Source organism: Lampris incognitus, chromosome 19, assembly GCF_029633865.1.
Source record: "Lampris incognitus isolate fLamInc1 chromosome 19, fLamInc1.hap2, whole genome shotgun sequence".
Lineage (NCBI taxonomy): Eukaryota > Metazoa > Chordata > Actinopteri > Lampriformes > Lampridae > Lampris > Lampris incognitus.
This window is the reverse complement of record NC_079229.1, coordinates 35,485,547-35,498,125: the sequence shown is the minus strand read 5'-3', so window position 1 is coordinate 35,498,125 and position 12,579 is coordinate 35,485,547. Positions and strand designations below refer to the sequence as shown.

Genomic DNA, 12,579 nt, shown 5'->3' with positions numbered 1-12,579 from the left:
TTTTACCTGTAGAAGCTGTCATAAATTGACATTTTTTGTCTTGTTTTTAGCCACAATTTTACACTTTTAGATCCTGGTCGTTTTACTGATATAGTTTAACAAGGTAAAAAAAATTAGCCATCGGACCTTTGGATCTTAAGTTATTAGTAGTTGGCTATCAGCTGGACGTAGCTTACTGGAGCTTCGTGACTGCTGCCAGTTTAACTAGGTTTATTTTTAGCCTGGTGGCTAGGCTAGCCGGTTGCTTTTATTGAGGATTTTAAGCTTTTTGCAACTTTACAGACTTTTATGCCAATTTTCTTTCTAATTGCCTCACAACAAACATGGCCATGTGTGTGTATTGCCATGCTACAATTGAAGACTTTCCACAATTGAAGACTGACGTTACCTGACTGCAGGTTGCACTCAGGGAGAAGGAGAAGTTAATCCTGGACCTATCATCCGTGGCCACAGCACAGTCAAAACACCTCTCCTTCCTGGGCAATCAGAGGAGCACCAGCCCATCCTCGCCCCAGACCACACAGCGTTAGCCTAGGACAACGCTACCACTATTTCGTGGTCTGGAGGTGAAGCATTTTACTCCACAGCCCTCTATACCCTGGGGGAGGATGTGTGGCTCAGCCTTGGAGCAAAACCTAAGACCCAAGTTTGCTTGACTCCATCCATCACAGAGCCTTGGGTCCTTGTTAAGAACAGTGAATCCCGCCAGGGTAAACACCACCTCCAGCAGCTCTCAAATGAGGCGTTCTAGCTAGGAAATAAATTTCAAGTTCTGGAAAATCTGACCTCCCCAACTCCTCTGGTACATCCTGATCTGGCTGGCTGTCCTTCCTCCTTATTGGCTGCTCCTCCTGACCTTCCAGCAAATGGATTTGACATTTTGGACAGCAAAGACTTCCCTCCGCTGACCAATCCGTTGCATCCAGGAACGGAGCGCTCACCATTGGCTACTGGTCACTACCCCGGATCCCAAAAGGAAACTTCAATTCATTCGATGGTTGAGGTTCTTGGAGGAGGCAGTGTCCAGACACTCTGCCAGGTCTGAACTGACCACCGTTGCATCCCCCTGGTGCTGTTGCCTCTACACTGGCTGGTAGCCCCCATCCACCGGTATATGCTGGTCAGGTGCGCTCTTCTACTGCACCCATTTCACAGCCATGGACGAATTAATGCACGGGCCAACGGGGCCCGGGCCCCAGGGCCCCGCCCTTTTGGGGGCCCCCAAGATTAGCGAAATTACGTCCTCTGAAATCCGCCCAATGATTACCCCTTCTATAAATAATCATTACAAGAGGTAATGTCGATTACCAGGGTTTATATAAGACATGATTTCACTAGAATTCTCAATCATGGTGGCAAAATATTGTAACGTGCATGGATAAGAAGACACGCTGGCCGCTGGCTGGCGGGTCTGACCCTTTAGTCGAGCGGTTAGCAATGTCTCCTGCGGTGCGGGCGATACGGGTTCGCTTCCCGGCCGCGGCACTTCCTGTGGTTGCGTTGTCCCCTGAATTCGCTACAATATTTTTTCCAATTGTATGCCAAAAATATTCCTCTATTATTTCAAATATGGATTCATTAGCACCAATGTACAATTAAATGTTATAGGCTACACATACAAACAAAAACAAAAATCATTAGGGTGATTCAAGGGTGATGCAGGACCCCTCCGCTTCGCGTCGGGGTCCTGCATCACCCTGTCGGGGTTTATTTCGTAATAATAACCGGCTCACTGTACATTATCCCTTACATATTCAATGCATTCTGGGAGGTAACGTTAACGTGACGTTTGCGCACCTTAGCAGTTAGTGCTGGTGACGGGTGAAATAATAATAACAACAACAACAATAATAATAATAATAATAATAATGTAACGTTTTGTAGGTCCTTTAATAATATCACATGCGTTGCGTTGTTTCCGGTGATTACTGTAAGTCACATGACTAATCAAAACTGCTTGGGGAAATTGCATTCAGACTCTCTGGTGTTGTTATAGGGGGGCCTCGTGAATTATGGTGCCCCGGGCCCCAGATTGGTTTAATCCGTCCCTGTTCACAGCCACCTTCTGTTCTGATTGTGGGTGAATCTATCATCAGGTCCAACAGGGCTGCAACACATTGCTTTCCAGGTGCCAATGTAAATAACATTCTGGTAGAACTTCCTAGTTTGTTATCTCAGTATACCTCCATTACGAAGTTGTCATTTACGTTGGCACAAATGACCTTCCAAGGCATCAGTGAGAGCTTTTAAAATCTGGTTTTATGCGTCTTTTTAACCTTCTAAATCTTAGTAAGAAGGAGGTTTTTATCTCTGACCCACTTCCCACTTTTGGCTGTGGCGTTGGTTATTTTAGCAGACTTTGCGGCTTCACACCTGGCTTCAGTCACAGTGCTGTCGTTTACAGTTTAATTTTATCGACAATGTTAATCGTTCTGGGAATGCACTTCTATTTTTAAACATGATGGACTCCATCCAAATCGAGCAGGCTCACGAATGCTAGCTGCAAACCTGTTTTATTCATACCAGTCATATGCTACGATTTTAATAATTCCTGTCTATCGGCCACCAAAATCTAAACATGGCTTTCTTGACGAAGTTGCTGAGCTACGGTCTAAGGTTTCCATTGACTGCGTTTGTTTCATTGTCTCAAGTGATTTTAATGTTCATGTTGACAATCAAACAGACCCCGATGCTAGAAACCTACTTAGCTTACTGGAGGCATTTGCCCTCATTCAGCATGTTTCTGGACCCACCCACGACAGGGGGCATACTCTGGACTTAAGTTGTATCAAAGAGTTTAATATTACTGTACCCTGTGCATGGATGTCGCTATTTCAGATCATTGTTACCTATTTTTTGATGTCTGCTTTTCCTGTACAATGGAAGAGTGCTCGGATAAAAGAACTGACACATTTAAGAAAACTTTAAATGAGTTGTCATCATTCACGGCATCACAAACTGAGGATCTTGTGAACAACTTCAACTCCGAAATATGAACTATCTTTAACAACATTGCACCTGTTAAAACTAAAAACATAGAAAAACAAAAAGCCCCCTGGAGAAATGGAGTGGTTGTTAGGCAGCTTAAGAGAGAGTGTCGCCAGGCGGAACGACAGTGGAGAAAGACTAAACTTCAAGTGCACCATGAAATTTACAAGGATAGACTGAGTAAGTACAACAAAGAATTTAAACAGGCCAGACAGTCTTTTTTGTCCGAAACCATTACTGAATATATTAACAATAGTAAAGTGCTCTTCTCAACTGTCGGTCGACTTATTAATCCACCATCTCCAAACCCATCAGAAATGCTGTCTAATGAAAAACATGAGCAATTCGCTACATTCTTCAATAACACAATTATTGCCATGAGACAGAACATTAGTGCCTCAAGATCCAGTAATGAACCTACCCTCCAGTTCTCCAGAAATATCACTGGCGCCATGTTTCACTTTGACCCTCTAGAACTTAAAAAACCAGCAGCAAATTTTTTAAATCTGTTTTTAATTGTTTAGCACCTGAGGTATTAGAAATTATTAACTGCTCTCTTCGGTCAGGTATATTTCCTGCAGCACTGGAAACAGCTGTCATTAAACCACCTCTGAAGAAGAGCAACCTTGATGCGATAGTTATTGCCAACTACAGGCCCATCTCCAACTTACTAAATTACTTGAAAAAACAGTTTATTCTCAGCTTAATAACTATTTAACTTCAAACAACCTTCTAGCCCTTCATCGCTTAGGTTTTCGATCTCACCATAGCACAGAAACAGCACGTATTCTAGTTGTGAATGATCTGCATATGAACACAATTTCTAATAAATTATCAGTTCTTGTGCTCCTGGATCTCAGTGCCACCTTGGACACTGTTGACCATGATATTTTACTAGAGAGACTTGAAAAAGTGGGTCGGTCTCTCTGGCCCGGTTCTGAACTGATGTAGAACCTACCTACAGGGCTGGCAGTTCTTTGTGTCCCTTGGAGACTTTGCCTCAGACCTAGTGGGTACTATATGTGGGGTACCCCAAGGTTCGATTCTTGGACCATTACTATTTAATCTCTGTATGCTCCCACTCACACGTTATACAGAAACACAAAATAAATTACCATAATTATGCAGATGATTCACAACTGTACTTATCCCTATCTCCTGATGACCTAGATCCCATACAGTCCCTAACTCAGTGTATTGACGATATTACCCTATGGATGTCAGAGAACTTTTTACAATTGAACAAAGACAATACAGAAATGCTCGGTTTTGGTGCAAAGACTCAGAGGCAGAGAATCGCAGCTCGTCTCAGCTCGCCGTCTCTGGAGCGCAAAAGCGGAGCTACTGTGTCCTGTTATTCAAACCCGATTACTTTCACTAGAGAAGAACTGCTTAATGTTGGGCAGTTAACTCGCGATGGTCTTTCACAAGTTTTCACAAACCTGGGAAGTGTTTTGGAGATCTTAGTATGAGGAACAACGGCTCTCTGTGGGACATGAAGGCGATGCAGACGGGGATGTTGGGCGGTACACTGGTGAGACTCCGACAGCGGCGATTTCGATCTGCGCTCCCAGCGATTCACCTGGCAAACCTCCGCTCCACGCCCAGCAGCATGGACGAGCTGCTTCTCCTCAACGGGACGAGCAAGAACTTTGCACCTTCTGCTGCCCTTTGTTTCACTGAGACTGGCTCAGCGAATCCACCCCCGATAGTGGATTACATCTGCCGGGCTTCTGCCTACACTGAGCGAATTGCGTTGTGGCAATATTGGGGAAAAGCGAAGGGCAGAGGAATTTGCTTCTGCTTAGTCACGTCAATTTAGCTTGTATAGAGACCAACATCACAAATTGGCTTCAGTGGGCTTGACAGCAACACAACATCCTATGCTTAGACCCTCACGTCAGATAAGGAACAACTCCCTTAAAAAAAAACAACCCTTTAACAGGGCGAATAAACAGGAAGAACCCTCAGGGAGAGCAACAGAGGAGGATCTCTCTCCCAAGACGATGTCGTGTTTACACAATTTACACAAAACAACACTGAAAGAGGATAACACAGTTATAATGGACTTATAACATATATGAAGAATATGATGAGCAGGATGCCAAGCAGTGTCCAGACGCCACCGGAACAGCCCGGGACCCTGAGCCACGTGACCACCGTCACCATGGAGACAAAAAAACCAAAACCACATTAGTCACACATCTGAGTGAGAGAAGGATGTAACATTGAAACAGCATAACAAAATTATATGGACTTATAAGATATATAAAAATAAAATGTGATGAGGGGGATGCCAAGCAGTGGCCAGGTGGCGACCACTATCACCATGGAGACCGGGGAGGACAAAGTGCATGTGCACACAAGGGAGACTCACATCACACCATTCATACACACAGAAGAAGAGAAGAAGACATCAGAGAGAGAGAGAGAGAGAAGACACAAACTACATTAATGAAGGTTGGTGTGAAGGTGTCACAGGATTAATTAATACATATGAATAATAAAGGTGAAAACAGGCACAGGCTTTGTCCACGTTGGACCGGTGGATGGTAAATCACCACCGCTGTGGTTTGGTTGGCGGTCGGTTTCTGATGGATCAGCGCGGAGGACCGGGAGGTGAGGAGCGAAGCCACCGAGCCAAGATGAACCTTCAGAACCAGCTCATCTGATCGACGTGCCACCCTGAGCACCCGGCTGGAGGTCACCGCGCTTCCCAATCACATTCCAGGATGGCAAAGGTGCCCTCAGACAGAGCCGTGGATTGAGACCCCCCCTCCCCCCCGGTCTGTTAAATAAGCTGACGGGGTTTACAGGAGGGCAGGACCGAAGCCGTCGTCTGATATGATTAAAAGAACGAAGCAGCTGTGATCTGTTGAACTCACCATTTAACCTCTGTCATTATTCTTCTGGGGCGGCACGGTGGTGCAGTGGTTAGTGTGGTCGCCCCACAGCAAGAAGGTCCTGGGTTCGAGCCCCGGGGTAGTCCAGCCTTGGGGGTCGTCCCGGGTCGTCCTCTGTGTGGAGTTTGCATGTTGTCCCCATGTCTGCGTGGGTTTCCTCCAGGGGCTCTGGTTTCCTCCCACAGTCCAAAGACCTGTAGGTCAGGTGACTCGGCCAGACTAGATGGTCCCTAGGTGTGAATGTGTGTGTGTGTGTGTGTGTGTGTGGGGGGGGGGCCCTGTGTGATGGCCTGGCGGCCTGTCCAGGGTGTCCCCCGCCTGCTGCCCGGTGACTGCTGGGATAGGCTCAGCATCCCCACGGCGGCCCTGAGAGCAGGATGAGGGGTTCAGATAGTGGGTGGATGGATTATTGTTCTATTGTCCCAAGGGACTTATAACAGTGAAAACATTGGCATAGGAAAAAAACTACATTTCCTAGTTCACCAGCACTACAAGCAACCGGCAGTCATGAGGTCAAAGGTCAGCCACAGTGACGTCCAGTGGAAGTACCATGTGTAATACTGTTTGAGATGTTTATAATTAGCAGTAATATACACAAGGCTATGGAAGAGAAAATCACACACCTGCTCTTCTCTTCTCTTCTCTTCTCCACCACTGGCTTCTTCCTTTTCTCCCTTCCATGTGGGCGCCCCTCCACCCGCTCTCCATCCTTCTGGAGCTTCCGTGGTGAAGCACTGATGTCACGTCTGGCCTCTCGGGTCAATTACCAACACATCTACTCACACTTGTGCGTGAGCTGGCGTGCACACACACACCGTCAGAAAGTGTGCGTCCTTGAACTGGAGGCCTTGTGGTCAGATGGATCTTTAGCAGGACAGGGACACATAAGTCACCCTTCCCCACCCGCGCACACACACACACACACACACACACACACACGCACACAGACACGCACACATATACACACACACAGACACACACACACAGGCATGTAAATGCTATAAACACGCACGGGGCATTATACACAAAAAGATGTGGGATCATGTGTACACAAATAAATATACAAATGTGTGTACATATGCACAGACACAGACACACACACACACAGACACAGACACACACACACACACAAAAGATCCTGTCTGCCCCTGACACGTCACCTTTCTGTGCCCAACCTTTATTAAAACCAGAGTGATGGCTGGTAAATACACACACGCACACACAGACACACACATACACGCACACAGACACACACATACACGCACACAGACACACACATACATGCACACAGACACACAGACATACACATACAGACACACACATACACACATACACGTACTCAGACACACACATACATGCACATATAGACACACACCCACATACACGCACACACAGACACACAGACACGCACTCAGACACACACATACATGCACATATAGACACACACCCACATACACGCACACAGACATACACAAAGACATACACATACAGATACACACACAGACACACACAGACACACATACACGCACTCAGACACACACATACATGCACATATAGGCACACACCCACATACACGCACACACAGACACACAGACACGCACTCAGACACACACATACATGCACATATAGACACACACCCACATACACGCACACAGACATACACAAAGACATACACATACAGATACACACACAGACACACACAGACACACATACACGCACTCAGACACACACATACATGCACACACATACACACGCACACATACACGCACACACATACACATACACGCACACACAGACACATACATGCACACAGACACACACCCACACACATTCACCAAATCTATTCAAACAAATACATAGTTTAAAAGAACACCAGGCAAATGCACACACACACACACACACAATAACACACAGGGTGATTAATGCTCTTTCCACTGAGACAGGTTTCCCATGGTACCAGAGTCAATACACACACACACACACACACACACACACACACACACACACACACACACACACGGTTCTGGCCTCCCTACACGTGCACGCACACTTGACACACTGACAGGAGCAGACTGGCTCCGCCCTGTGCTGGTGTGATGACTGTGTGATTTAGTGATTCTTGGGAAGTAACGATGTGTTAATGGGTACCATCAGTAGGTCAGTGAAACAACACACACCAGAGAACACACACACACACAAACTTACACGTACACACAGATTGACACACTACAATTACTTCCAATTATACAAAACCAAACGGCACAGAACCCTCTTCAGTTCAGCCACACAGTCCATTAGCTCTGTGACTCCTCCCTCCCACATTCGGTTCGGTGACCACATTCGGTTCTGTGACTCCTCCCACATTCGGTTCTGTGACTCCTCCCTCCCACATTTGGTTCTGTGACTCCTCCCTCCCACATTTGGTTCTGTGACTCCTCCCACATTCGGTTCTGTGACTCCTCCCACATTCGGTTCTGTGACTCCTCCCTCCCACATTCGGTTCTGTGACTCCTCCCTCCCACATTTGGTTCTGTGACTCCTCCCTCCCACATTTGGTTCTGTGACTCCTCCCACATTCGGTTCTGTGACTCCTCCCACATTCGGTTCTGTGACTCCTCCCTCCCACATTCGGTTCTGTGACTCCTCCCTCTCACATTTGGTTCTGTGACTCCTCCCTCCCACATTCGGTTCTGTGACTCCTCCCACATTTGGTTCTGTGACTCCTCCCTCCCACATTTGGTTCTGTGACTCCTCCCTCCCACATTCGGTTCGGAATTGAAGTTCACACACTAAAGCCTTTTCCTAATTTCTCCCAGCCACACACTGAAGGCGCTTTAACTTGTGAACGTGTCTGATTCGGCGTCCTCTCCGCTTCGCCGGTGTGTGTGTGTGTGTGTGTGTGTGTGTGTGTGGGACTATCTGACAGCCAGCTCATCCTTCACCACCTGCATCTAAATGACCTGCTCTGGCTCGCCCATCCTCCCCCCACTGTAATTCAATCAGCCCGCCAGTCAACGCCGATGAAATATGAGCCGTAATGGAGGGCCGTTAGCGGCTGGGGATCAGATGACTTAATCCGACCGGGGCTCCAAAATGGCCGCTGCCGGCTGGCGCCATTCCGGCTCTCAGCATCCAATCTGATTCAGTCTGACGGAGAGCGCGCGCCGTGTGGACGCCCGCTAAAACCTCTTATCAAGTCTGAGCTCGTGTTACACCGTCGGTTTGGGGGGGAAAAGTGATTGTCTGTTGATATTTCATCACATTTCATCAAACAGAAGAAGAAAAAAAGACGCCGTGATTTGTTCCGGTTTATCGATTTATTCCTTAAATATCCTTCACCAAGGGCATCGTGGTAGTGTAGCGGTCTATTCCATTGCCTACCAACATGGGGCTCGCCGGTTCGAATCCCCGTGTTACCTCCGGCCTGGTCGGGTGTCCCTACAGACACAGTAGGGCTCCACTGCGCTTGTGAAAACAGAGCAGGCTTGAGCACGCATTGAATCATGGGATTGATTTGCGGACAAACTGCTCTTCGTTTCTAGTGTGTGAAAGTGGTCTTGCAGAAGATTTGTGTTTACGATGGCTGGTAACCTTGTCATAGAGGGAGCCAAACAGTCTAGAAAAGGTGCCACAAAGCATTGCTGCTGGGGAACTTGTAGACCGGATTCATGATGTAAAGAAAGGCTGTCTGAAGGAACAGAGTTTGTGAGATTCCCAAAGCCAGGAACCGTGAAAGATGGCCTAACGGAGTGGGAAAAGAAACACGAACAGGAGAAGACAGAAAAAGCAAAGAGGTGGCTTCATGCATGTGGAAGGAAAGACTTCTGTCATCTTTTGGACATTAAGAAGGACCCTTACATATGTAGTTTACATTTCTTTGGGGGGAGGGTCCTACGGAGGACCATCCTGACCCTGTTCTTGCCACTCTTACCGAGAAAGAAATGGAGGGTCGTGCTCTTCGTGCAACAAAATTATTAAGAACGAAACAAGCCCGAGAAAGTCGTATTGTGGGCCCTTCTAAAGTCACAAAGGAATGACTTGAGCCTGAAGTGATTAGTACTGGCCGTGTTTCAGCAGAAGGATTGCCCAACTGAAGAATCTAATTCCATGTTAGTCGGGGCTGATGATGGTGGGGGCGATGCCTGCTATCCCTTTCAGGATAAGTCTACACAGACCATCTACTGCAAGTACACTCTTGGAGCCACAGTTGAAAGTATGGCATACAGAAATCAGTTCATAACAGAAGGAACAAATGCAGAATCCTCTAGTTCCAGCAGAGTTCATTTGATGTCGTGTGGTCGCATTATTGCAAATGACAAGAAATGTCAATGTTTTACTGGACTTGATTCCTTACAGTTTAATGCACCGTTCAGTTTCCTTGGACAGGCTAAGTATGAACTGAATTACTGGGATGGAAAAGAAAATGGCGACAAAGACAGGGAAGGATTTGGTGCCCCACAAAACATATCAGTTAAGGAGCAGCTCTTCGTCACCCTGGTAAGGCTGTGGAGGGGCTTCAGCGTTAAAACCCTCCCCTACATGTATGACTTAAGTGAGACTCCTGTATTCCTATGTTCTGGCATAGTTCTCCTGTTGTTGTTCGGGCGAGCCTGTTTCTTGTAAGAAATACCCTTGCCGGAAAACTTCCAGATTGCTGAAATAAACCACTCATGGGATTAAAACAACGAAATTCTTCTAGTTCGCTCAGTTCTTGTGTTGAGACTATGAAAGCAAGGCGTGTTGTGCGTGGCTGTTTGGCTTGTTTTTCCGCTTTTCGATCCCAAGCTGCATTGCGCGAAGATTTCGTGACATAGCCAGCAAGGAGCCCTATTGGCCATGTCTGCGGGTGGGAAGTCAGATGTGGGTATGTGTCCTGGTCGCTGCACTAGCGCCTCCTCTGGTCAGTCGGGGGGCCTGTTGGGGGGGGCTGGGGGGAATAGGCCCTTTTCAAATGATGTCAGGGAACTTCCGTTCTGGCTCCTTGCAGGGTATGCTAACTTCCGGACAGACTATGGAGTTTACACAGTCGCTCACAAACCTGCCTGAAATACGGCTAGATGATGTACCACGCATGGCCGAAACATTTGCGTTAGGTTTAGGGTTAGGTCCTAACTCGACAAAGGCTACAAATTCTTCATCGAACAGTACCTGTTTGATTATGCTAAATAACTTAGGTTAAAGGCAACAACTTTAAATCATAGTCAGGAAAAAAAGCGAGATCTTGAGAGACAGAGACCTTATGAGAGAATTTTAAACCAAGTCTTTATTTAACAAAAAAAAATTAAACAAAAAGCAGACTTGAAATCCCTCCAAACATAAACAATACTTGTCATTGTACAAACAATCAATAAGCATTTTTTAACAAGCCCAAAAAACAATCATTCACCAACAACTCAAAAAATAAAAAACAGGTAGGACCCCTTTTATCCAAGCTCTTCAGAAAAAACCCAGCTCATCCTTTATGGTGGAACACAGCAGCCCTTTATAACGCCACACAGTTGTGAATGTGTCCAGGTCTTTCATTGCCTTGTAATAATTGAAGTCTACTCTTATCCTGGCCTTGACCATCCTGCAAAACAACAGTTCAACATGACGTTCTATACATTCTTTAATTCCCCTTTTCCGGCTCACATAGATTGTCTGCCCTGCAATAACCTTATGAGAGAGAGAGAGATCTTATGAGAGAGCGAGAGAGATCTTGAGATAGAGAGACCCCTTATGAGAGAAAGAGAGAGATCTTATGAGAGAGAGAGAGATCTTGAGAGAGACCCCTTATGAGAGAGAAAGAGACCCCTTATGAGAGAAAGAGAGAGATCTTAGGAGAGAGAGATCTTGAGAGAGACCCCTTATGAGAGAGAAAGAGACCCCTTATGAGAGAAAGAGAGAGATCTTATGAGAGAGAGATCGAGAGAGAGATATTGAGAGAGACCCCTTATGACAGAGAGAGAGAGAGAGAGAGAGAGAGAGAGAGAGATCTTATGAGAGAGAGATCTTAAGAGAGACCCCTTATGAGAGAGAGAGAGAGAGATCTTGAGAGAGACCCCTTATGAGAGAGAGAGAGAGAGAGAGAGAGAGATCTTATGAGAGAGAGATCTTGAGAGAGACCCCTTATGAGAGAGAGAGAGAGAGAGAGAGAGATCTTATGAGAGAGATCGAGAGATCTTGAGAGAGACCCCTTATGAGAGAGAGAGAGAGATCGAGAGAGACCCCTTATGAGAGAGAGAGAGAGAGAGAGAGAGAGAGAGAGAGAGATCTTATGAGAGAGAGATCTTGAGAGAGACCCCTTATGAGAGAGAGAGAGAGAGATCTTATGAGAGAGAGATCGAGAGATCTTGAGAGAGAGACCCCTTATGAGAGAGAGAGAGAGAGAGAGAGAGATCTTATGAGAGAGAGATCTTGAGAGAGACCCCTTATGAGAGAGAGAGAGAGAGATCTTATGAGAGAGAGATCGAGAGATCTTGGGAGAGAGACCCCTTATGAGAGAGAGAGAGAGAGAGAGAGAGAGAGAGAGAGAGAGAGAGAGAGAGAGAGGAGAGAGAGAGAGAGAGAGAGAGATCTTATGAGAGAGAGAGATCTTATGAGAGACATCTAGAGAGAGAGATCGAGAGAGAGACCCCTTATGAGAGAGAGAGAGAGAGAGAGAGAGAGAGAGAGAGAGAGAGATCTTATGAGAGAGAGATCTTGAGAG

General features: G+C 46.4%; 1 protein-coding gene across 1 annotated transcript in view; it reads left to right on the top strand.

Annotated features, from left to right (window-relative positions):
- The window catches only part of scn5lab (sodium channel, voltage gated, type V-like, alpha b), a 283,003-nt gene that overhangs the window by 20,672 nt on the left and 249,752 nt on the right, over positions 1-12,579 (top strand). The gene's annotated exons all lie outside the window — the stretch shown is intronic.